The sequence below is a fragment of the Amblyomma mixtum genome, chromosome 3, assembly GCF_055824585.1.
Source record: "Amblyomma mixtum isolate Tamu chromosome 3, ASM5582458v1, whole genome shotgun sequence".
Classification (NCBI taxonomy): domain Eukaryota; kingdom Metazoa; phylum Arthropoda; class Arachnida; order Ixodida; family Ixodidae; genus Amblyomma; species Amblyomma mixtum.
The window spans coordinates 48,880,777-48,906,038 of record NC_143014.1 but is presented as its reverse complement, the minus strand read 5'-3'; the positions used below and the strand labels follow the sequence as shown (position 1 = coordinate 48,906,038).

Below are 25,262 nucleotides of genomic sequence, written 5' to 3'. Positions count from 1 at the left end.
TTCGCGGCAGCGGAGTTCGTGGCAATAGGTGACTCCTCGCACGCACCCTGCATTCCTCAGCGCCTCCGACGACTGCAGCACGTTGGTGGTGGCCGCGTGGCCGTCTACTACGGTCTGAGGCGGGAAGGACCTTCGGAGACCCACCACTCTTTCTGCGAGTGCCCATGGATTAGCCTGCTCTACCTACTTCGCCACCGCGCAGCCATCCTGCCGCAGCGGTATAGTTTGTGCAGTGTTCGCGTGGTTATATTGACTCTCTTCCACTGAATTAATCGTGCCTTGATCTCGACTCCCAAGCTGGACTGTGCCGCATGCGCGGTCTGCCGCACCATGGATGCAGCGCGCCACCGCACGTACCTGAGCACGTTCACCTTCCCGCCTGGCTCCAAGCAGTCTTATCCCCACACTTAGTCACAAGAAAATAAAACTCCCAGGATCGTTACGAGGGTGTAACGCGTATGTTTGAGCGAACGCTGTGCTGTGAGAAGGCGCAGGACAGATGCCTGCGTTTAATTTATGGTTTCAGCTGTTGCAGCCTTGTATTTCATCCCTGGGTTTCCGTAGGCAACGTCGTCAAGGTATGTTGGTTTATTTTAATTAATTATTTTATTTATTTATTTATTTATTTATTTATTTAAGCATACTGCAGACTCTTTTCACACTTTTTTTATTTTCGCCTAGTAGAACTAATGTTTTTTTTCTGTTTTGATAACACGTCGCTGAAGCTTGCTCCGAGTCTCTAAGCGTGAGGGGAGTTTCAACTTGAAGAAAATCCGTGACCTGAAACTGCGTGTCTGCAGCGTACGCACATCTCGTCTTTTCTTTTGTCACCCAAGTTGCTCTTTACATACGTTTGCTTTTGCATGCGCATATCTGCTTTTGTAGCCCTTAGAATGCTCGTTTAAGGTGCATCAACTTTCAGCCTGTATTCTGTTTTACTTGCTTCATATTGCAGATTTCTCAGGGCTGGACAAAAAAGTGGCCATCATTATATGCATGGCGCCGTAGTGTATGTACACTGTATATTAAATGGTGCATACGTTTGCGTCTGCTGTTTGTATTCATTCAGATTTGCGCCGTTGAACGTAAGTTTTGTTCGGCACGGACTTTCAATTTGGTCTGTATTGTTTTTCTTTGACTGAAACATGAATGCATTTTGATTGTGGTGGTGTATGGTGCGGTCGCCGGCATGGACGACAGGATACAATTCGTGCTAAGAGCACAGCTAGTAAACTGAAATTACTTCTGTATGGCGCTGCTATTTGCTTTTATATTGACCAAATCGGGTGACTTTTTGAGTTCATATTTCCTTTGTGTGCAAAACGCTAGGACATTTCACGTAAACGGATAAGTGCAGAACGGCCGAGCCAGCACGCATTCAGACGAGTGGAAAGGTGGATTACACCACCTGTAACGTAAGTATGCACCTGAAATTTGGCACATATGTGCGCTTGGATGCCTGCAGGCTGCATGAAAAAGGAGGAATAATTTTATTGAACCAGAGCCGAGAAATCGAGCATTAACCTTTTGGGGCTTTCCATAGGACGCACAACTTTTTGGACATTGCTAGTTGTGGGGACGTTTTTTAGATGTGTTCGGGAAAAATGAGCACCTCCTGGGGAGATTCCAGATGTCCCGATGGGTCATTTTTGGGAGATTTTGAGGAGGTTTTGTGTTTGTTGGGTCCCCAGTGGCCAGCACCCTTCCCTCGATACCCACGTCGTCCTCGCAGCAAACGGGACCGCCTTGTGCCCCAGCTTTCGGCCCGAGCTGTCACCCGACTTCTAGGTCTTGCTGTGACAGACTTTGCACCGGGACCAGCTCGCATCGTCGTAGAAGCGAGACAGCTAGCCCGCCTGCCGCGAGATCATCTTTTCAGTTCTAGAAGCCTAATACTCTAAGACAGCAATACTTCCAAAGCAGCAATGGTGGTTCACGTGCCCACACAAATCAGATGGTATGTTGGCCGCTGTCGCGTTGCTCACAGTAGAAAGATTGGTTTTTCAGGAAAGGAAATGGCGCAGGAATTGTCTCACTTCTCGTTGGACACCCCAACCAAGCCGTAAGGGAAAAAAGAGGTGCCTTTGTGGAATGTTCCGGAATAACTTCGACCACCTGGGCATCTAGGTTACATTTTGGTGGTCGCAGGAACGATACATCTTGTATGTTAAACCGTTCGCAATATGGTGGCCAAGGGAAAAATTAAAAAAAGAGCCTGCCAGGACTCGAACCTGGAATCCTCTGATCCGAAGTCAGACGCGTTATCCGTTGCGCCACAGGCCCACAGAGACCTCCGGGTTCATCTATTTTATTTATTTATACAGGGGAAGAGTGTAACCAAAGATTAACTACCACGTTCCTTTTTTTTGTAAGTGTGTTGTTCTATATGTTCGTTTGTTGTTGTTTTCTAAACGTTGGAAATAAACGCTGCAATAACTTTTCCTGACCTTCAGTAAACATTTAAACTTTGAAACGTTTAACCACGCAGTTAATAAGACGTTGCAGCCTGGGGCTACAAAGCGACACGAAATACAACAGAGCACAATTAATACGTGCTACTTAAAAATTCCCCTTGAAACGGACAGCATCGACTCCAAGATTAAACAGCCTACCGTGAAGGGTGCCATAATTGATCACGGCGGATGGGTGACATTTAGAGTTTTCTCGTGACAATTCGGGACTGTACATGCGCTCTATGGGAATCACAATCTCTAAGACATAAGTAAAGCAGGGCGAATGAAGAAGCCCGAAGTAGAAACGAAGAAGGGACGCCTTCGGGCACCTTCATTCGCGCTGCCGAACTTACGTCAGAATGGACCATCTATCCCAGCAAAAAGTTCTACTTGAATACCGCCTCATGAAACAGAAAAGTTCTGCTAACAGGAAAACCTCACTACGTCCCAAACATAGAAATATTCCGAGATACGTCAAAGCTTAGAAATAATGGCAACGTTCCTTTATCGGTATGGTTTTACATTATATTAACATTAGTTTTATTCGAAGCTTTACCTGCCCAGCCATCGATGTCGACTGCAGTCGATTTTGGAGACTGTAAAGCAAATTCAACCTTTCAAGGAAATCATAACTTTTTAGCACACATATAAAAACACGTCGTATACTGTAACGCAAACCTTGTTTCCAAAAAGAAAAAGTTGGTTTTCTTTGTCAGCATATAACTCTGGCCACCACTCTTCTAACTTCGAAAATCTGCACACAATGTGCCTCACACACACACACACATAGAATCATAATCTACGCGTCGCCAAATTTGCGTCATAATTTTAAATGACGTAAAGTAATAATGGACTCCTAAAAGGTGTTAAAACAAAGTCATTTAGCATAAAAGTCTGGCCACTATGCACTTTTAAAGCTCGAAAATCTAGACACATTGTGCGTATTACATAAACTCAAAATTATAACGTACGCGTTGCCAATTTTAAGTCATCATTTTTATTGCCGTGAAGTAATATTTGGTTCTTAAAGAATATTGTTTTGAAATAAATTACTAATTTACTTTCGAAATCTGGCCACAGTGTTTTTCACGAGAGTCTGGCAACAATATGCTATTTTTCAAATAAACGTAATATTGCTTCTTTTGCCACAATAATTTTTTTTTGTAAAATTTTTGAAGTATATTCAACGCATGATGCGCATTCGGAGCTGTTTTTAGTTGGAAGCAGTATGCATGGATTCGAAAATGCGCTCATAGACTACCCGGGTGCAGAGCTGTTTAGCGCTGGTTTGTCTCAGTGACTGTCAGTTTTGCTGGGACAATAGCACTTAACACCGTGCTCTCAATGAAAGAGGGGAAAAGAGGCATTTTTCTCAATACAGTGTGGTTTCGCCGAGTGCGTGTAGATGAAGTTGAAACCTATTGTTAGACTGATATTAAAAAACAGCTCCGTGCAGCTGCATAGGACGGTGGCTCTTCTGCGAAACACTAACAAAGCAAAATGTTCACTTTGTCAGCTTTTATTTCATGACCAGAAGCTTGTGTTCAGATGTATTTGATGGTGATATTTCCATATTACCAGGAAATACTTCACTTTCAAGCTGCTGGGGATTTGACTCTTACTGGCACACTGGAATGTGCTCCCCTGAAGTGAAAATAGAAACTAAATATTTATGCCCTCATGGAAAGACGTGTTTATTTTTATTAAATTAATTTCTACCTATTTCTCTCTTACTTACGCTCCGCGTCGCTACTGTGACTCCTCCTTCTATGGCGGCTATCGCAAACTGGTCTTGCGGCCAGCAGCAGCAAAACCAGGTTGTTTTAACCATTGGTTCCACCTGCGTGTGTGTGTGTGCGTGATCCTGTGTGCGCTCGTGTGTTTGTGTTTACCGTCCCTAAGCAACTCAGGCTATGAGGGACGCCGTAGTGAAGGGCTCCGGAAATTTCGACCACCTGGGGTTCTTTAACGTGCAATGATATCGCTCAGCGCACGGGAATCTAGAATTTCTCCTCCAAAGAAATTCAACCGCCGCGGCCGGGATCGAACCCGCGTCTTTCTGGTCAGCAGCCGAGCACCATAACCACTGAGCCACCGCGGCGGCGTATGTGTGTGTGTGCAACGTTACTAGAACCAAGTCAGTTTCACAGCGGTGCCCAGAGAGCTGTCCCAAGTGGCGGTCGCGCGAACTAGTGGCGCTGCGATCGAGTCTTGCTCCCTCGTACCCTCGTCGCCGCTCTGTGCGGCTCGCTGCCCTGCTGCGCCCTTTTTAAGGTGCACTCGCGACAGCCGCTTTGTGTTGTCCGCTTCTCAGTTAATTTTAAGGCGAAAGCCTTTAATGCCTCATACTGTCGTTTGCAGCCGTGTCGGCAGATGTGTCCGTGTTTCGGCGTCACTACTTAAAAAGCTGTGTCGAGGCTGAGCATCGAACCAGGGCCTTTGGCATTTGAAGTCATTAACTACTCATTTGGCATTTGAACCAGTCATTAACTCATGACTAGTTAGTCATGATTGTTTAATAACTAGTGATGATTAACCAGTCATGACTGGTTAGTCATTCGTTAGTCATTAATCACTCATCAGTAGTTAGTCATGATTGGTTAGTCGTGACTAGCTAGTCATTAACCAGACATGTCTAGTTCATCATTAACCAATGATGACTAGTTAGTCATCAACTAATAAGTCAAACTAGCTAATCATTAACTAGTGATCAATTAACTAGTCATGACTAGTTAGTCATTAAGCAATCATGACTAGTTAGTCATCAACAAATTAGTCATGACTTAAATAGCCATGACTAATTAATCATTAACCGATCATGACTAGTTAGTCATCAACCAATTAGTGATGCTACCTAGTTCATTGACCAGTCATCAATTAACTAGTCATGGCTACTTAGTCATTAACCAATCATGACTAGTTAGTCATTAACTAATAAGTCAAATTAGCTGGTCATTAACCAGTCATCAATTAACTAGTCATGACTAGTTAGTCATTAACCAATCATGACTAGTTAGTCATCAACTAATTAGTCATGACCTAAAAAGTCCTGACCTATTAGTCATTAACCAATCATGACTAGTTAGTCATCAACTAATTAGTCATGTCTAGCTAGTCATTGACCAGTCATCAATTAACTATTCATGGCTAGTTAGTCATTAACCAATCATGGCTAGTTAGTCATTAACCAATCATGACTAATTAGTCATTAACCAATCATGACAAGTTAGTCAATAACCAGTCATGACTAGTAAGTCAATAACCAATCATGACTAGTAAGTCATGACTAGCTAGCCACTAACCACTCATGGTTAGTCATGACTGGTTAGTCATTACTAACCATGACTAATTACTGATTAGTCATGACTGGTTAGTCATTAAGCAGTCATGATAAGTTAGTCATTAAGTAGTCATGACTAGTTATGATTGGTCAATGACTGGTTAGTCATGAGTAGTTAGTCATTAAGCAGTCATGACTAGTTATTATTGCTTAATGATTGGTTAGTCATGACTAGTCATGACTGGTTTCTCATTGCTGGTTAGTCACGACTAGCTAGTGATTACCAACAATCAATTAACTAGTCATGGCTAGTTAGTCATTAACCAATCATGACTAGTTAGTAACCAATCATGACTAGTAAGGCATGGGTCATGATCCAATTAGTCATGGCTAGCCAAACCAAGTCACCCCATTGCCTCCTCGCAAAATAACGTTGGTTCTGCCGCCTCGTGTGTGCCAACAGCCGTGCGGCCAAAGTTGCGTGGAAAGGCTTTCGTCTCGCGCACTTTAGATCCTCAAAGCGGCGCCTGAATTTTTTGTTTGTATGTTGTAACATCGGGCCTCTTCATGCTGACCTGTTTTGCACCGGGGTGCAATAGCGGGTATCGCAACGATGACACGACGGACAGTCATTTCTTCGGGCCACCGATATACAGCTGAGCCACCACCGCTGCCACGTGCAGACAGAAGAGAGTTGAAAGCAATACATGGTAAATGAAAGGAAAAAGATTGTTGCTAGCTCCGGCATCTGCCATCGCTGTTGAAAGCACCTCAGCTGGTTCAGCAGAAATAAAGGATAGCAGGCAGTGTGTAGGAGTGAAATGAAAGAGGTGAGAGGATTGTAGAAAGGACAGGGGGAGAGGTACAATGGTAATAAAACTATTTACATATTAACGTAACAGCAACAGAGATAGAAAAGACGCGCGTCGCAGTAACAGCGTCCGCCGAAGCGGAGACGCTGGTTGCTGGCCCTGCTACGCCCTTGAAAGGACGCGCGTCGCAGTAACCGCGTCCTCCGAAGCCAACGTTTCTAGTAAAGACAGTTGGGAAACTGCGCCGGCGAGCCAGGGAGCAGAGCGGCCCCACGCGATCACCGTCTAGGCGGTGGCGCTGCGGTCGCTTTAGGATGAGCGCGTCGTCTGCTACTCCCAGCTCAACGTTTTTATATAATATTATCAACATAAACTACGAGGAGGCAAGCGGTACGTCATGTTTCTCTAAACTGCGGAAAGAAGGGCTTCCAGTTTTTTCCGATATTTACAGCCAGAGGCTCAACCTCGAGCATCCTGCCCTGACGTACCCCAGACGTAGAGCGCACGCGGACTTCGCAATTCGTAGATGAGCGCGGCTAGAAGCAGCCGCCCCCTGCGCAGACGATGCCAGGCGCGAGCTAACAGTAATCATTCGCGCAGCAAACTGTGACCAAGCGGAGCCAATGGGCGCCGCGGCGGTGAAGAGAAATCGTGGCCTCTGAGATCAAGCGCGGTGTTAAAGTACCGATGCTTGAGCTGGTTACGGAGGCAGGGAGGCCATGGAAGAACAAACGCGGTACTCCTACCAGCCGAAAGATGGCGCTCGTATCTCTTTTAGATGAAATCGGCGGCAGAAAGGGGCCGCATACCCGGAGCATGTTTTCCAACTCTCTTTATCTAGAAACGTTGGCCGAAGCGGAGACGCTGGTTGCTGGCCCTGCTGCGCCCTTTGTAAAGCGCGCTTGCGACAGCCGCTTTGTGTCGTCTGCTTCTTAGTTAATTTTTGTTTGTATTTTGTGACATCGGACCTGTTCATGCCGACCTGCTTTTCACCGGGGTGCAATAGCGGGTATCGCAACGATGACTCAACGGACCGTCATTGCTTCGGGCCGCCAAAAGACCACATCGAGTTTAAAAGATGGGAGCGTGCACTTCACAGAAAGGATCGCAAACTGACCTCGAAATGCAAAGTTTGTGATCTCCATTTCGAAGAAGAAGACCTTCTAAAGGACTATCCCCATGTAGTGCAAGGTACGGAAGTGCTTTTGGAGACAGGGAAATGGATGCTGGCACCAGGCTCTCTTCCGAAGCTGTTTCCTTTATTCCAGGCGCATATTTCAAAGCCAAAATGCACTACGCCGAAGAGAAAGCCTCCAATGGATCGCGGTGCCCAGTGTGTCGCGACAGCAGTGCCACGAGGTAACTTAGAGAATTCCGAGATCGCAAAAGTGCATTCCGAAATGCCCAGCTGCGCTGCACAAAGTGACAGTCTGGAGTCCGCAGCATTACCGACAACGCAGTGGATATTCGAATATTCACTACGTTCCCTCCTAAAGTAGAGTGCACCCACGCACTGAAACTTTGTCTGACCTCTTTACATTATAGGAACTATGCACTCGGGTACGCGCTAGAAAACACAAGCCATTGAGCAAAGCAAGAAACAAGGCTCGCGAGCGTGTTGCCAGCATTTTAGGACTTTTTTCACAATATTAAAAGCCTAATTTCGCATCACACAAACGTGTTCTCCAAGATAACACGCAACTTCGAAGGAAAAGCTGCCGCAATTGAAGTATTATTTTACTACAGCCATGTAGAGCGCAAACGCAGCTCGCCAAAACCTCATAAGTGCCGGCCGCTCCTCGCTTCAGCGCTGCCTGTAGCCGACGACGCGCCCGGCAGGGAGCAAGGCTCGACTACACCGCCGTTAGTTCTCGTGGCCGCCGCTTGGGACACTCTCCTCCGCTGGGCGGTATGGGGAGCTGTGAAACTGAGTTGGTTCTAGTAACTGTGTGTGTGTGTGTGCGTGCGTGCGTGCGTGTGTGTGTGTTGTGTGTGTGTGCGTCTGTGTGTGTGTGTGAGTGTGAGGGTGTGTGTGTGTGTGTGTGTGTGTGTGTGTTTGTGTGTGTGTGTGGAGGCACGCTCAGCCGACGATTTCTGACGGTGCCCCGGGCGTTCTCAGTGCTGCTGCATTCTCCACGAAGGCTGCCCACATCATGCCCCTCAGTAGGGTTTTTGGGTTTAAAAGCGTGAATGTTTACACTGAAGTACGTCACTCAAGTACGTCAAGTACCTCTATGCTCTTCAGTGTTCTGACGCGTTGCCTGCTCGCGCGTGCCGCTTTGATGCGCAACACAGTCGCGTCCAGTGTGACCTGCAATGCAACAGTGGCTACCGCGTGGCCGAGAAGTAACTGGAAGCCGTAGCGTTTTGAACGCCACAGAGTGTCGTTGTCTATAAGGATGCAGCGCATTTTATTGCCTCTTTGAAAAGTGTGACTGCATAAATTTCATTATTTGCCTTTTGTTTCTGTTTTGGTTTGTTTCCTTTCCCAATCCTGCTTGGATTCCAGGATGAGGAAGGCTCGAACTTGAGCTGAAAAATAAAAGTCATCTCTCCCTCTCTCTCCAGGATGAGTCTGCAGTATGGTATAGCCACGGCGATGGCCGGGTATTCACTGTCAAGGGTTCGTGTCCGACAGAAATACTCTAAGACAGCAATACTTCCAATGCAGCAATGATGGTTCACGTGCCCACACAAATAAGATGGTATGTTGGCCGCTGTCGCGTTGCACACAGTGGAAAGATTGGTTTTTGAGGAAAGGAAATGGCGCAGGACTTGTCTCACTTCTCGTTGGACACCCCAACCACGCCGTAAGGGAAAAAAGAGGTGCCGTTGTGGAGGGTTCCGGAATAACTTCGACCACCTGGCCATCTAGGTTACAGTTTGGTTGTCGCAGGAACGATATATCTTGTATGTTAAACCATTCGCAATATGGTGGCCAAGAAGGGAAAAATTGAAAAAGGGCCTGCCAGGACTCGAACCTGGAATCTTCTCATCCGAAGTCAGACGCGTTATCCGTTGCGCCACAGGCCCACAGAGACCTCCGGGTTCATCTATTTTATTTATTAATACAGGGGAAGGGTGTAACCAAAGATTAACTACCACGTTCCTTTTTTTTGTCAGTGTGTTGTTCTATATGTTCGTTTGTTCTATATGTTCGTTTGTTGTTGTTTTATAAACGTTGGAAATAAACGCTGGAATAACTTTTCCTGACCTTCAGTAAACATTTAAACTTTGAAACGTTTAACCACGCAGTTAATAAGATGTTGCAGCCTGGGGCTACAAAGCGACATGAAATACAACAGAGCACAATTAATACGTGCTACTTAAAAATTCCCCTTGAAACGGACAGCATCGATTCCAAGATTAAACAGCCTACCGTGAAGGGTGCCATAATTGATCACGGCGGATGGGTGACATTTAGAGTTTTCTCGTGACAATTCGGGACTGTGCATGCGCTCTATGGCAATCACAATCTCTAAGGCATAAGTAAAGCAGGGCGAATGAAGAAGCCCGAAGTAGAAACGAAGAAGGGACGCCTTCGGGCACCTTCATTCGCGCTGCCGAACTTACGTCAGAATGGACCATCTATCCGAGCAAAAAGTTCTACTTGAATACCGTCTCATGAAACAGAAAAGTTCTGCTAATAGGAAAACCTCACTACGTGCCAAACAGAAATATTCCGAGATACGTCAAACCTTAGAAATAATGCAACGTTTCTTTATCGCTATGGTTTTACATTATACTAACATTAGTTTTATTCGAAGCTTTACCTGCCCAGCCATCGATGTCGACTGCAGTCGATTTTGGAGACTCTAAAGCAAATTGAACCTTTCAAGGAAATCATAACTTTTTACCACACATATAAAAACACGTCGTATACTATAACGCAAACCTTGTTTCAAAAAAGAAAAAGGTGTTTTTCTTTGTCAGCATATAACTCTGGCCACCACTCTTCTAACTTCGAAAATCTGCACACAATGTGCCTCACACACACACACACACACACACACACATATAGAATCATAATCTACGCGTCGCCAAATTTGCGTCATCATTTTAAATGACGTTAAGTAATAATGGACTCCTAAAAGGTGTTAAAAAAAAGTCATTTAGCATAGAAGTCTGGCCAGTATGCACTTTTAAAGCTCGAAAATCTAGACACAATGTGCGTATTGCATAAACTCAAAATTATAACGTACGCGTTGCCAATTTTAAGTCATCATTTTTATTGCCGTGAAGTAATATTTGGTTCTTAAAGAATATTGTTTTGAAATAAATTACTAATTTACTTTCGAAATCTGGCCACAGTGTTTTTCACGAGAGTCTGGCAACAATATGCTATTTTTCAAATAAACGTAATATTGCTTCTTTTGCCACAATAATTTTTTTTTGTAAAATTTTTGAAGTATATTCAACGCATGATGCGCATTCGGAGCTGTTTTTAGTTGGAAGCAGTATGCATGGATTCGAAAATGCGCTCATAGACTACCCGGGTGCAGAGCTGTTTAGCGCTGGTTTGTCTCAGTGACTGTCAGTTTTGCTGGGACAATAGCACTTAACACCGTGCTCTCAATGAAAGAGGGGAAAAGAGGCATTTTTCTCAATACAGTGTGGTTTCGCCGAGTGCGTGTAGATGAAGTTGAAACCTATTGTTAGACTGATATTAAAAAACAGCTCCGTGCAGCTGCATAGGACGGTGGCTCTTCTGCGAAACACTAACAAAGCAAAATGTTCACTTTGTCAGCTTTTATTTCATGACCAGAAGCTTGTGTTCAGATGTATTTGATGGTGATATTTCCATATTACCAGGAAATACTTCACTTTCAAGCTGCTGGGGATTTGACTCTTACTGGCACACTGGAATGTGCTCCCCTGAAGTGAAAATAGAAACTAAATATTTATGCCCTCATGGAAAGACGTGTTTATTTTTATTAAATTAATTTCTACCTATTTCTCTCTTACTTACGCTCCGCGTCGCTACTGTGACTCCTCCTTCTATGGCGGCTATCGCAAACTGGTCTTGCGGCCAGCAGCAGCAAAACCAGGTTGTTTTAACCATTGGTTCCACCTGCGTGTGTGTGTGTGCGTGATCCTGTGTGCGCTCGTGTGTTTGTGTTTACCGTCCCTAAGCAACTCAGGCTATGAGGGACGCCGTAGTGAAGGGCTCCGGAAATTTCGACCACCTGGGGTTCTTTAACGTGCAATGATATCGCTCAGCGCACGGGAATCTAGAATTTCTCCTCCAAAGAAATTCAACCGCCGCGGCCGGGATCGAACCCGCGTCTTTCTGGTCAGCAGCCGAGCACCATAACCACTGAGCCACCGCGGCGGCGTATGTGTGTGTGTGCAACGTTACTAGAACCAAGTCAGTTTCACAGCGGTGCCCAGAGAGCTGTCCCAAGTGGCGGTCGCGCGAACTAGTGGCGCTGCGATCGAGTCTTGCTCCCTCGTACCCTCGTCGCCGCTCTGTGCGGCTCGCTGCCCTGCTGCGCCCTTTTTAAGGTGCACTCGCGACAGCCGCTTTGTGTTGTCCGCTTCTCAGTTAATTTTAAGGCGAAAGCCTTTAATGCCTCATACTGTCGTTTGCAGCCGTGTCGGCAGATGTGTCCGTGTTTCGGCGTCACTACTTAAAAAGCTGTGTCGAGGCTGAGCATCGAACCAGGGCCTTTGGCATTTGAAGTCATTAACTACTCATTTGGCATTTGAACCAGTCATTAACTCATGACTAGTTAGTCATGATTGTTTAATAACTAGTGATGATTAACCAGTCATGACTGGTTAGTCATTCGTTAGTCATTAATCACTCATCAGTAGTTAGTCATGATTGGTTAGTCGTGACTAGCTAGTCATTAACCAGACATGTCTAGTTCATCATTAACCAATGATGACTAGTTAGTCATCAACTAATAAGTCAAACTAGCTAATCATTAACTAGTGATCAATTAACTAGTCATGACTAGTTAGTCATTAAGCAATCATGACTAGTTAGTCATCAACAAATTAGTCATGACTTAAATAGCCATGACTAATTAATCATTAACCGATCATGACTAGTTAGTCATCAACCAATTAGTGATGCTACCTAGTTCATTGACCAGTCATCAATTAACTAGTCATGGCTACTTAGTCATTAACCAATCATGACTAGTTAGTCATTAACTAATAAGTCAAATTAGCTGGTCATTAACCAGTCATCAATTAACTAGTCATGACTAGTTAGTCATTAACCAATCATGACTAGTTAGTCATCAACTAATTAGTCATGACCTAAAAAGTCCTGACCTATTAGTCATTAACCAATCATGACTAGTTAGTCATCAACTAATTAGTCATGTCTAGCTAGTCATTGACCAGTCATCAATTAACTATTCATGGCTAGTTAGTCATTAACCAATCATGGCTAGTTAGTCATTAACCAATCATGACTAATTAGTCATTAACCAATCATGACAAGTTAGTCAATAACCAGTCATGACTAGTAAGTCAATAACCAATCATGACTAGTAAGTCATGACTAGCTAGCCACTAACCACTCATGGTTAGTCATGACTGGTTAGTCATTACTAACCATGACTAATTACTGATTAGTCATGACTGGTTAGTCATTAAGCAGTCATGATAAGTTAGTCATTAAGTAGTCATGACTAGTTATGATTGGTCAATGACTGGTTAGTCATGAGTAGTTAGTCATTAAGCAGTCATGACTAGTTATTATTGCTTAATGATTGGTTAGTCATGACTAGTCATGACTGGTTTCTCATTGCTGGTTAGTCACGACTAGCTAGTGATTACCAACAATCAATTAACTAGTCATGGCTAGTTAGTCATTAACCAATCATGACTAGTTAGTAACCAATCATGACTAGTAAGGCATGGGTCATGATCCAATTAGTCATGGCTAGCCAAACCAAGTCACCCCATTGCCTCCTCGCAAAATAACGTTGGTTCTGCCGCCTCGTGTGTGCCAACAGCCGTGCGGCCAAAGTTGCGTGGAAAGGCTTTCGTCTCGCGCACTTTAGATCCTCAAAGCGGCGCCTGAATTTTTTGTTTGTATGTTGTAACATCGGGCCTCTTCATGCTGACCTGTTTTGCACCGGGGTGCAATAGCGGGTATCGCAACGATGACACGACGGACAGTCATTTCTTCGGGCCACCGATATACAGCTGAGCCACCACCGCTGCCACGTGCAGACAGAAGAGAGTTGAAAGCAATACATGGTAAATGAAAGGAAAAAGATTGTTGCTAGCTCCGGCATCTGCCATCGCTGTTGAAAGCACCTCAGCTGGTTCAGCAGAAATAAAGGATAGCAGGCAGTGTGTAGGAGTGAAATGAAAGAGGTGAGAGGATTGTAGAAAGGACAGGGGGAGAGGTACAATGGTAATAAAACTATTTACATATTAACGTAACAGCAACAGAGATAGAAAAGACGCGCGTCGCAGTAACAGCGTCCGCCGAAGCGGAGACGCTGGTTGCTGGCCCTGCTACGCCCTTGAAAGGACGCGCGTCGCAGTAACCGCGTCCTCCGAAGCCAACGTTTCTAGTAAAGACAGTTGGGAAACTGCGCCGGCGAGCCAGGGAGCAGAGCGGCCCCACGCGATCACCGTCTAGGCGGTGGCGCTGCGGTCGCTTTAGGATGAGCGCGTCGTCTGCTACTCCCAGCTCAACGTTTTTATATAATATTATCAACATAAACTACGAGGAGGCAAGCGGTACGTCATGTTTCTCTAAACTGCGGAAAGAAGGGCTTCCAGTTTTTTCCGATATTTACAGCCAGAGGCTCAACCTCGAGCATCCTGCCCTGACGTACCCCAGACGTAGAGCGCACGCGGACTTCGCAATTCGTAGATGAGCGCGGCTAGAAGCAGCCGCCCCCTGCGCAGACGATGCCAGGCGCGAGCTAACAGTAATCATTCGCGCAGCAAACTGTGACCAAGCGGAGCCAATGGGCGCCGCGGCGGTGAAGAGAAATCGTGGCCTCTGAGATCAAGCGCGGTGTTAAAGTACCGATGCTTGAGCTGGTTACGGAGGCAGGGAGGCCATGGAAGAACAAACGCGGTACTCCTACCAGCCGAAAGATGGCGCTCGTATCTCTTTTAGATGAAATCGGCGGCAGAAAGGGGCCGCATACCCGGAGCATGTTTTCCAACTCTCTTTATCTAGAAACGTTGGCCGAAGCGGAGACGCTGGTTGCTGGCCCTGCTGCGCCCTTTGTAAAGCGCGCTTGCGACAGCCGCTTTGTGTCGTCTGCTTCTTAGTTAATTTTTGTTTGTATTTTGTGACATCGGACCTGTTCATGCCGACCTGCTTTTCACCGGGGTGCAATAGCGGGTATCGCAACGATGACTCAACGGACCGTCATTGCTTCGGGCCGCCAAAAGACCACATCGAGTTTAAAAGATGGGAGCGTGCACTTCACAGAAAGGATCGCAAACTGACCTCGAAATGCAAAGTTTGTGATCTCCATTTCGAAGAAGAAGACCTTCTAAAGGACTATCCCCATGTAGTGCAAGGTACGGAAGTGCTTTTGGAGACAGGGAAATGGATGCTGGCACCAGGCTCTCTTCCGAAGCTGTTTCCTTTATTCCAGGCGCATATTTCAAAGCCAAAATGCACTACGCCGAAGAGAAAGCCTCCAATGGATCGCGGTGCCCAGTGTGTCGCGACAGCAGTGCCACGAGGTAACTTAGAGAATTCCGAGATCGCAAAAGTGCATTCCGAAATGCCCAGCTGCGCTGCACAAAGTGACAGTCTGGAGTCCGCAGCATTACCGACAACGCAGTGGATATTCGAATATTCACTACGTTCCCTCCTAAAGTAGAGTGCACCCACGCACTGAAACTTTGTCTGACCTCTTTACATTATAGGAACTATGCACTCGGGTACGCGCTAGAAAACACAAGCCATTGAGCAAAGCAAGAAACAAGGCTCGCGAGCGTGTTGCCAGCATTTTAGGACTTTTTTCACAATATTAAAAGCCTAATTTCGCATCACACAAACGTGTTCTCCAAGATAACACGCAACTTCGAAGGAAAAGCTGCCGCAATTGAAGTATTATTTTACTACAGCCATGTAGAGCGCAAACGCAGCTCGCCAAAACCTCATAAGTGCCGGCCGCTCCTCGCTTCAGCGCTGCCTGTAGCCGACGACGCGCCCGGCAGGGAGCAAGGCTCGACTACACCGCCGTTAGTTCTCGTGGCCGCCGCTTGGGACACTCTCCTCCGCTGGGCGGTATGGGGAGCTGTGAAACTGAGTTGGTTCTAGTAACTGTGTGTGTGTGTGTGCGTGCGTGCGTGCGTGTGTGTGTGTTGTGTGTGTGTGCGTCTGTGTGTGTGTGTGAGTGTGAGGGTGTGTGTGTGTGTGTGTGTGTGTGTGTGTTTGTGTGTGTGTGTGGAGGCACGCTCAGCCGACGATTTCTGACGGTGCCCCGGGCGTTCTCAGTGCTGCTGCATTCTCCACGAAGGCTGCCCACATCATGCCCCTCAGTAGGGTTTTTGGGTTTAAAAGCGTGAATGTTTACACTGAAGTACGTCACTCAAGTACGTCAAGTACCTCTATGCTCTTCAGTGTTCTGACGCGTTGCCTGCTCGCGCGTGCCGCTTTGATGCGCAACACAGTCGCGTCCAGTGTGACCTGCAATGCAACAGTGGCTACCGCGTGGCCGAGAAGTAACTGGAAGCCGTAGCGTTTTGAACGCCACAGAGTGTCGTTGTCTATAAGGATGCAGCGCATTTTATTGCCTCTTTGAAAAGTGTGACTGCATAAATTTCATTATTTGCCTTTTGTTTCTGTTTTGGTTTGTTTCCTTTCCCAATCCTGCTTGGATTCCAGGATGAGGAAGGCTCGAACTTGAGCTGAAAAATAAAAGTCATCTCTCCCTCTCTCTCCAGGATGAGTCTGCAGTATGGTATAGCCACGGCGATGGCCGGGTATTCACTGTCAAGGGTTCGTGTCCGACAGAAATACTCTAAGACAGCAATACTTCCAATGCAGCAATGATGGTTCACGTGCCCACACAAATAAGATGGTATGTTGGCCGCTGTCGCGTTGCACACAGTGGAAAGATTGGTTTTTGAGGAAAGGAAATGGCGCAGGACTTGTCTCACTTCTCGTTGGACACCCCAACCACGCCGTAAGGGAAAAAAGAGGTGCCGTTGTGGAGGGTTCCGGAATAACTTCGACCACCTGGCCATCTAGGTTACAGTTTGGTTGTCGCAGGAACGATATATCTTGTATGTTAAACCATTCGCAATATGGTGGCCAAGAAGGGAAAAATTGAAAAAGGGCCTGCCAGGACTCGAACCTGGAATCTTCTCATCCGAAGTCAGACGCGTTATCCGTTGCGCCACAGGCCCACAGAGACCTCCGGGTTCATCTATTTTATTTATTAATACAGGGGAAGGGTGTAACCAAAGATTAACTACCACGTTCCTTTTTTTTGTCAGTGTGTTGTTCTATATGTTCGTTTGTTCTATATGTTCGTTTGTTGTTGTTTTATAAACGTTGGAAATAAACGCTGGAATAACTTTTCCTGACCTTCAGTAAACATTTAAACTTTGAAACGTTTAACCACGCAGTTAATAAGATGTTGCAGCCTGGGGCTACAAAGCGACATGAAATACAACAGAGCACAATTAATACGTGCTACTTAAAAATTCCCCTTGAAACGGACAGCATCGATTCCAAGATTAAACAGCCTACCGTGAAGGGTGCCATAATTGATCACGGCGGATGGGTGACATTTAGAGTTTTCTCGTGACAATTCGGGACTGTGCATGCGCTCTATGGCAATCACAATCTCTAAGGCATAAGTAAAGCAGGGCGAATGAAGAAGCCCGAAGTAGAAACGAAGAAGGGACGCCTTCGGGCACCTTCATTCGCGCTGCCGAACTTACGTCAGAATGGACCATCTATCCGAGCAAAAAGTTCTACTTGAATACCGTCTCATGAAACAGAAAAGTTCTGCTAATAGGAAAACCTCACTACGTGCCAAACAGAAATATTCCGAGATACGTCAAACCTTAGAAATAATGCAACGTTTCTTTATCGCTATGGTTTTACATTATACTAACATTAGTTTTATTCGAAGCTTTACCTGCCCAGCCATCGATGTCGACTGCAGTCGATTTTGGAGACTCTAAAGCAAATTGAACCTTTCAAGGAAATCATAACTTTTTACCACACATATAAAAACACGTCGTATACTATAACGCAAACCTTGTTTCAAAAAAGAAAAAGGTGTTTTTCTTTGTCAGCATATAACTCTGGCCACCACTCTTCTAACTTCGAAAATCTGCACACAATGTGCCTCACACACACACACACACACACACACACATATAGAATCATAATCTACGCGTCGCCAAATTTGCGTCATCATTTTAAATGACGTTAAGTAATAATGGACTCCTAAAAGGTGTTAAAAAAAAGTCATTTAGCATAGAAGTCTGGCCAGTATGCACTTTTAAAGCTCGAAAATCTAGACACAATGTGCGTATTGCATAAACTCAAAATTATAACGTACGCGTTGCCAATTTTAAGTCATCATTTTTATTGCCGTGAAGTAATATTTGGTTCTTAAAGAATATTGTTTTGAAATAAATTACTAATTTACTTTCGAAATCTGGCCACAGTGTTTTTCACGAGAGTCTGGCAACAATATGCTATTTTTCAAATAAACGTAATATTGCTTCTTTTGCCACAATAATTTTTTTTGTAAAATTTTTGAACTATATTCAACGCATGATGCGCATTCGGAGCTGTTTTTAGTTCGAAGCAGTATGCATGGATTCGAAAATGCGCTCATAGACTACCCGGGTGCAGAGCTGTTTAGCGCTGGTTTGTCTCAGTGACTGTCACTTTTGCTGGGACAATAGCACTTAACACCGTGCTCTCAATGAAAGAGGGGAAAAGAGGCATTTTTCTCAATACAGTGTGGTTTGGCCGAGTGCGTGTAGATGAAGTTGAAACCTATTGTTAGACTGATATTAAAAAACAGCTCCGTGCAGCTGCATAGGACGGTGGCTCTTCTGCGAAACACTAACAAAGCAAAATGTTCACTTTGTCAGCTTTTATTTCATGACCAGAAGCTTGTGTTCAGAAGTATTTGATGGTGATATTCCCATATTACCAGGAAATACTTCACTTTCAAGCTGCTGGGGATTTGACTCTTACTGGCACACTGGAATGTGCTCGTCTGAAGTGAAAATAGAAACTTAATTTTTATGCCCTCATGGAAAGACGTGTTTATTTTTATTAAATTAATTTCTACCTATTTCTCTCTATACCCCTGTCAAGCGGGCAACTTAAGTGCACTTACGGGGAGTGCGCTTTGGCATCCCGAGTGACACTTTGGGCTACGCGGTGCTAAACGGGAAAGCAAAGTCTACTCATAGTAAAAAAATAATTGCTACAGAAAATGAGCGGAATTTCTGAACAGGCCGATGGAAAAGAAAAAGGACTAATAATATTTGATTGCTTAACGTGATAGTGCAAATAAAGCGAGGCTCAACAGTTTTTAACGATGAAAAAAAAATTTAAATAGCAGAAAAGCCAAGACCAGCCAAGGCTATCCAGAATTTCGACAACAAACAAGATGGCGGCGGGCAGCGATGTTGCATCTGATCACGTTTACTTGTTTTGTTGCTTCGGTTGCAGCTATAACCAACGAACTTTTTTCTGAAAACAGTTTATAACACGTAAAATAAAGTTGTAAGTACATTTATGGATTATAAATTTTGTACCATTGGAACCGCTGGCGTCTAGGCTACGCACTCGGCCAGCAAAGTACGGTCCGTGAACGCACTCCTGGCGGAGCGCACTTTCCGCGAGTGACACTCCACTTGCGTCGTTTAGATGCGGCAAAGTGTACGTACAGCAAAGTACACTTTCCGTAAGTGCACATAACTTGCCCGCTTGACAGGGGTACTTACGCTCCGCGTCGCTACTGTGACTCCTGCTTCTATGGCGGCTATCGCAACTGGTCCCTCGGCCAGCAGCAGCAAAACCAGGTTGTTTTAACCATTGGTTCCACCTGCGTGTGTGTGTGTGCGCGTGATCATGTGTGCGCTCGTGTGTGTGTGTTTACCGTCCCTAAGCAACTCAGGCTATGAGGGACGACGTAGTGAAGGGCTCCGGAAATTTCGACCACCTGTGGTTCTTTAACGTGCAATGATATCGCTCAGCGCACGGGCATCTAGATTTTCTCCTCCAAAGAAATTCAACTGCCGCGGCCGGGATCGAACCCGCGTCTTTCGGGGCAGCAGCCGAGGACCATAACCACTGAGCCACCGCGGCGGCGTATGTGTGTGTGTGCAACGTTACTAGAACCAAGTCAGTTTCACAGCGGTGCCCAGAGAGCTGTCCCAAGTGGCGGTCGCGCGAACTAGTGGCGCTGCGATCGAGTCTTGCTCCCTCGTACCCTCGTCGCCGCTCTGTGCGGCTCGCTGCCCTGCTGCGCCCTTTTTAAGGTGCACTCGCGACAGCCGCTTTGTGTTGTCCGCTTCTCAGTTAATTTTAAGGCGAAAGCCTTTAATGCCTCATACTGTCGTTTGCAGCCGTGTCGGCAGATGTGTCCGTGTTTCGGCGTCACTACTTAAAAAGCTGTGTCGAGGCTGAGCATCGAACCAGGGCCTTTGGGATTTGAAGTCATTAACTACTCATTTGACATTTGAACCAGTCATTAACTCATGACTATTTAGTCATGATTGTTTAATGACTAACTAGTGATGATTAACCAGTCATGACTGGTTAGTCATTCGTTAGTCATTAATCACTCATCAGTAGTTAGTCATGATTGGTTAGTCGTGACTAGCTAGTCATTAACCAGACATGTCTAGTTCATCATTAACCAATGATGACTAGTTAGTCATCAACTAATAAGTCAAACTAGCTAGTCATTAACCAGTCATCAATTAAATAGTCATGACTAGTTAGTCATTAACCAATCATGACTAGTTAGTCACCAACTAATTAGTCATGACCTAAATAGTCCTGACCTATTAGTCATTAACCAATCATGACTAGTTAGTCATCAACTAATTAGTCATGACTAGCTAGTCATTGACCAGTCATCAATTAACTATTCATGGCTAGTTAGTCATTAACCAATCATGGCTAGTTAGTCATTAACCAATCATGACTAGTTAGTCATTAACTAATCATGACAAGTTAGTCAATAATCAATCATGACTAGTAAGTCAATAACCCATCATGACTAGTAAGTCATGACTAGCTAGCCACTAACCACTCATGGTTAGTCATGACTGGTTAGTCATTACTAACCATGACTAATTACTGATTAGTCATGACTGGTTAGTCATTAAGCAGTCATGATAAATTAGTCATTAAGTAGTCATGACTAGTTATGATTGGTCAATGAATGGTTAGTCATGAGTAGTCAGTCATTAAGCAGACATGACTAGTTATTATTGCTTAATGACTGCTTAGTCATGACTAGTCATGACTGGTTTGTCATTGCTGGTTAGTCACGACTAGCTAGTCATTGACCAGACATGACTAGTTCATCATTAACGAATCATGACTAGTTAGTCATCAACTATTTAGTCATGACTAGCTAGTCATTAACCAGCCATCAATTAACTAGTCATGGCTAGTTAGTCATTAACTAATCATGACTAGTTAGTAACCAATCATGACTAGTAAGGCATGGGTCATGACCCAATTAGTCATGGCTAGCCAAACCAAGTCACCCCATAGCCTCCTCGCAAAATAACGTTGGTTCTGCCGCCTCGTGTGTGCCAACAGCCGTGCGGCCAAAGTTGCGTGGAAAGGCTTTCGTCTCGCGCACTTTAGATCCTCAAAGCGGCGCCTGAATTTTTTGTTTGTATGTTGTAACATCGGGCCTCTTCATGCTGACCTGTTTTGCACCGGGGTGCAATAGCGGGTATCGCAACGATGACACGACGGACAGTCATTTCTTCGGGCCACCGATATACAGCTGAGCCACCACCGCTGCCACGTGCAGACAGAAGAGAGTTGAAAGCAATACATGGTAAATGAAAGGAAAAAGATTGTTGCTAGCTCCGGCATCTGCCATCGCTGCTGAAAGCACCTCAGCTGGTTCAGCAGAAAAAAAGGATAGCAGGCAGTGTGTAGGAGAGAAATGAAAGAGGTGAGAGGATTGTAGAAAGGACAAGGGATGAGGTACAATGGTAATAAAACTATTTACATATTAACGTAACAGCAACAGAGATAGAAAAGACGCGCGTCGCAGTAACAGCGTCCGCCGAAGCGGAGACGCTGGTTGCTGGCCCTGCTACGCCCTTGAAAGGACGCGCGTCGCAGTAACCGCGTCCGCTGAAGCCAACGTTTCTAGTGAAGACAGTTGGCAAACTGCGCCGGCGAGCCAGGGAGCAGAGCGGCCCCACGCGATCACTAGGAGGATCGTATCGGAGGAGCGAACTTTAAGGCGCCTGCAGACAGGTACTCTACTCTGTCCTGCAATCTTAAAGCATTACGATCCTAACACGGATGGGCGATGCCCACACTGTGGGGAGACCTGTGATATCTTCCACATGGTGTGGGCATGTACTCAAAATCCCCACCTCCCCCCTTCCCCTACCCCTTCCAGAGAGGCATGGGAGACTGCCCTTCTCTACTGCTCCTCGCTTGAGTCCCAAAGGGCTCTGGTGAAACGGGCTAGAGACGGGGCATTGTCATGCGGTGTCCCGGACTAGGGACGCCGACCATGTAGCGGGGCCACTCTGTGGCTCCCAAACTCTATTTCAGTAATTAAAAGTTTTCACCACCACCACCACGCGATCACCGTCTAGGCGGTGGCGCTGCGGTCGCTTTAGGATGAGCGCGTCGTCTGCTACTCCCAGCCCAACGTTTTTATATAATATTATCAACATAAACTACGAGGAGGCAAGCGGTACGTCATGTTTCTCTAAACCGCGGAAAGAAGGGCTTCCAGTTTTTTCCGATATTTACAGCCAGAAGCTCAACCTCGAGCATCCTGCCCTGACGTACCCCAGACGTAGAGCGCACGCGGACTTCCCAATTCGTAGATGAGCGCGGCTAGAAGCAGCCGCCCCCTGCGCAGACGATGCGAGGCGCGAGCTAACACTAATCATTCGCGCAGCAAACTGTGACCAAGCGGAGCCAATGGGCGCCGCGGCGGTGAAGAGAAATCGTGGCCTCTGAGATCAAGCGCAGTGTTAATGTACCGATGCTTGAGCTGGTTACGGAGGCACGGAGGCCATGGAAGAACAAACGCGGTACTCCTACCAGCCGAAAGATGGCGATCGTATCTCTTTGAGATGAAATCGGCGACAGAAAGGGGCCGCATACCCGGAGCATGTTTTCCAACTGTCTTTATCTAGAAACGTTGGCCGAAGCGGAGACGCTGGTTCCTGGACCTGCTGCGCCCTTGAAAAGACGCGCGTCGCAGTAACCGCGTCCGCCGAAGCGGAGACGTTGGTTGCTGGCCCTGCTGCGCCCTTTGTAAAGCGCGCTTGCGACAGCCGCTTTGTGTCGTCTGCTTCTTACTTAATTTTTGTTTGTATTTTGTGACATCGGACCTGTTCATGCCGACCTGCTTTTCACCGGGGTGCAATAGCGGGTATCGCAACGATGACTCAACGGACCGTCATTGCTTCGGGCCGCCAAAAGACCACATCGAGTTTAAAAGATGGGAGCGTGCACTTCAGAGAAAGGATCGCAAACAGACCTCGAAATGCAAAGTTTGTGATCTCCATTTCGAAGAAGAAGACCTTCTAAAGCACTATCCCCATGTAGTGCAAGGTACGGAAGTGCTTTTGGAGACAGGGAAATGGATGCTGGCACCAGGCTATCTTCCGAAGCTGTTTCCTTTATTCCAGGCGCATATTTCAAAGCCAAAATGCACTACGCCGAAGAGAAGGCCTCCAATGGGTCGCGGTGCCCAGTGTGTCGCGACAGCAGTGCCACGAGGTAACTTAGAAGATTCCGAGATCGCAAAAGTGCATTCCGAAATGTCCAGCTGCGCTGCACAAAGTGATAGTCTGGAGTCCGCAGCATTACCGACAACGCAGTGGATATTCGAATATTCACTACGTTCCCTCCTAAAGTAGAGTGCACCCACGCACTGAAACTTTGTCTGACCTCTTTACATTATGGGAACTATGCACTGGGGTACGCGCTAGAAAACACAAGCCATTAAGCAAAGCAAGAAACAATGCTGGAGAGCGTGTTGCCAGCATTTTTGGACTTTTTTCACGATATTAAAAGCCTAATTTCGCATCACACAAACGTGTTCTCCAAGATAATACGCAGCTTCGAAGGAAAAGCTGCCGCAATTGAAGTATTATTTTACTGCAGCCATGTAGAGCGCAAACGCAGCTCGCCAAAACCTCATATGTGCCGGCCGCTCCTCGCTTCTGCGCTGCCTGTAGCAGACGACGCGCCCGGCAGGGAGCAAGACTCGACTACACCGCCGTTAGTTCTCGTGACCGCCGCTTGGGACACTCTCCTCCGCTGGGCGGTATGGGGAGCTGTGAAACTGAGCTGGTTCTAGTAACTGTGTGTGTGTGTGTGTGTGTGTGCGTGTGCGTGTGCGTGCGCGTGTGTGTGTGCGTGTGTGTGTGTGTGTGTGTGTGTGTGTGTGTGGAGGCACGCTCAGCCGACGATTTCTGACGGTGCCCCGGGCGTTCTCAGTGCTGCTGCATTCTCCACGAAGGCTGCCCACATCATGCCCCTCAGTAAGGTTTTTGGGTTTAAAAGCGTGAATGTTTACACTCAAGTACGTCACTCAAGTATGTCAAGTACCTCTATGCTCTTCAGTGTTCTGACGCGTTGCCTGCTCGCGCGTACCGCTTTGATGCGCAACACAGTCGCGTCCAGTGTGACCTGCAATGCAACAGTGGCTACCGCGCGGCCGAAAAGTAACTGGAAGCCGTAGCGTTTTGAACGCCACAGAGTGTCGTTGTCTGTAAAGATGCAGCGGATTTTATTGCCTCTTTGAAAACTGTGACTGCATAAATTTCATTATTTGCCTTTTGTTTCTGTTTTGGTTTGTGTTTCCTTTCCCAATCCTGCTTGGATTCCAGGATGAGGAAGGCTCGGACTTGAGCTGAAAAATAAAAGTCATCTCTCTCTCTCTCCAGGATGAGTCTGCAGTATGGTATAGCCACGGGGAAGGCCGGGTATTCACTGTCAAGGGTTCGTGTCCGACAGAAATACTCTAAGACAGCAATACTTCCAAAGCAGCAATGATGGTTCACGTGCCCACACAAATAAGATGGTATGTTGGCCGCTGTCGCGTTGCACACAGTGGAAAGATTGGTTTTTGAGGAAAGGAAATGGCGCAGGAATTGTCTCACTTCTCGTTGGACACCCCAATCACGCCGTAAGGGAAAAAAGAGGTGCCGTTGTGGAGGGTTCCGGAATAACTTCGCGCTCCTGGCCATCTAGGTTACATTTTGGTTGTCGCAGGAACGATATATCTTGTATGTTAAACCGTTCGCAATATGGTGGCCAAGAAGGGAAAAATTAAAAAAGAGCCTGCCAGGACTCGAACCTGGAATCTTCTGATCCGAAGTCAGACGCGTTATCCGTTGCGCCACAGGCCCACAGAGACCTCCGGGTTCATCTATTTTATTTATTAATACAGGGGAAGAGTGTAACCAAAGACTAACTACCACGTTCCTTTTTTTTGTCAGTGTGTTGTTCTATATGTTCGTTTGTTGTTGTTTTATAAACGTTGGAAATAAACG

General features: G+C 46.1%; 1 protein-coding gene and 4 non-coding genes across 5 annotated transcripts in view; 1 reads left to right on the top strand and 4 right to left on the bottom strand.

Annotated features, from left to right (window-relative positions):
• Nucleotides 1-25,262, top strand: part of LOC149350121 (uncharacterized) — a 602,760-nt gene that overhangs the window by 566,589 nt on the left and 10,909 nt on the right. The window lies entirely within an intron of this gene.
• Nucleotides 2,211-2,283, bottom strand: TRNAR-UCG (transfer RNA arginine (anticodon UCG)). The gene has a single exon. It is a non-coding gene; the product is annotated as a tRNA-Arg (tRNA).
• On the bottom strand, nt 9,506-9,578 carry TRNAR-UCG (transfer RNA arginine (anticodon UCG)). Its single transcript has one exon. It is a non-coding gene; the product is annotated as a tRNA-Arg (tRNA).
• TRNAR-UCG (transfer RNA arginine (anticodon UCG)) lies at nt 16,829-16,901 on the bottom strand. The gene has a single exon. It is a non-coding gene; the product is annotated as a tRNA-Arg (tRNA).
• Nucleotides 25,046-25,118, bottom strand: TRNAR-UCG (transfer RNA arginine (anticodon UCG)). Its single transcript has one exon. It is a non-coding gene; the product is annotated as a tRNA-Arg (tRNA).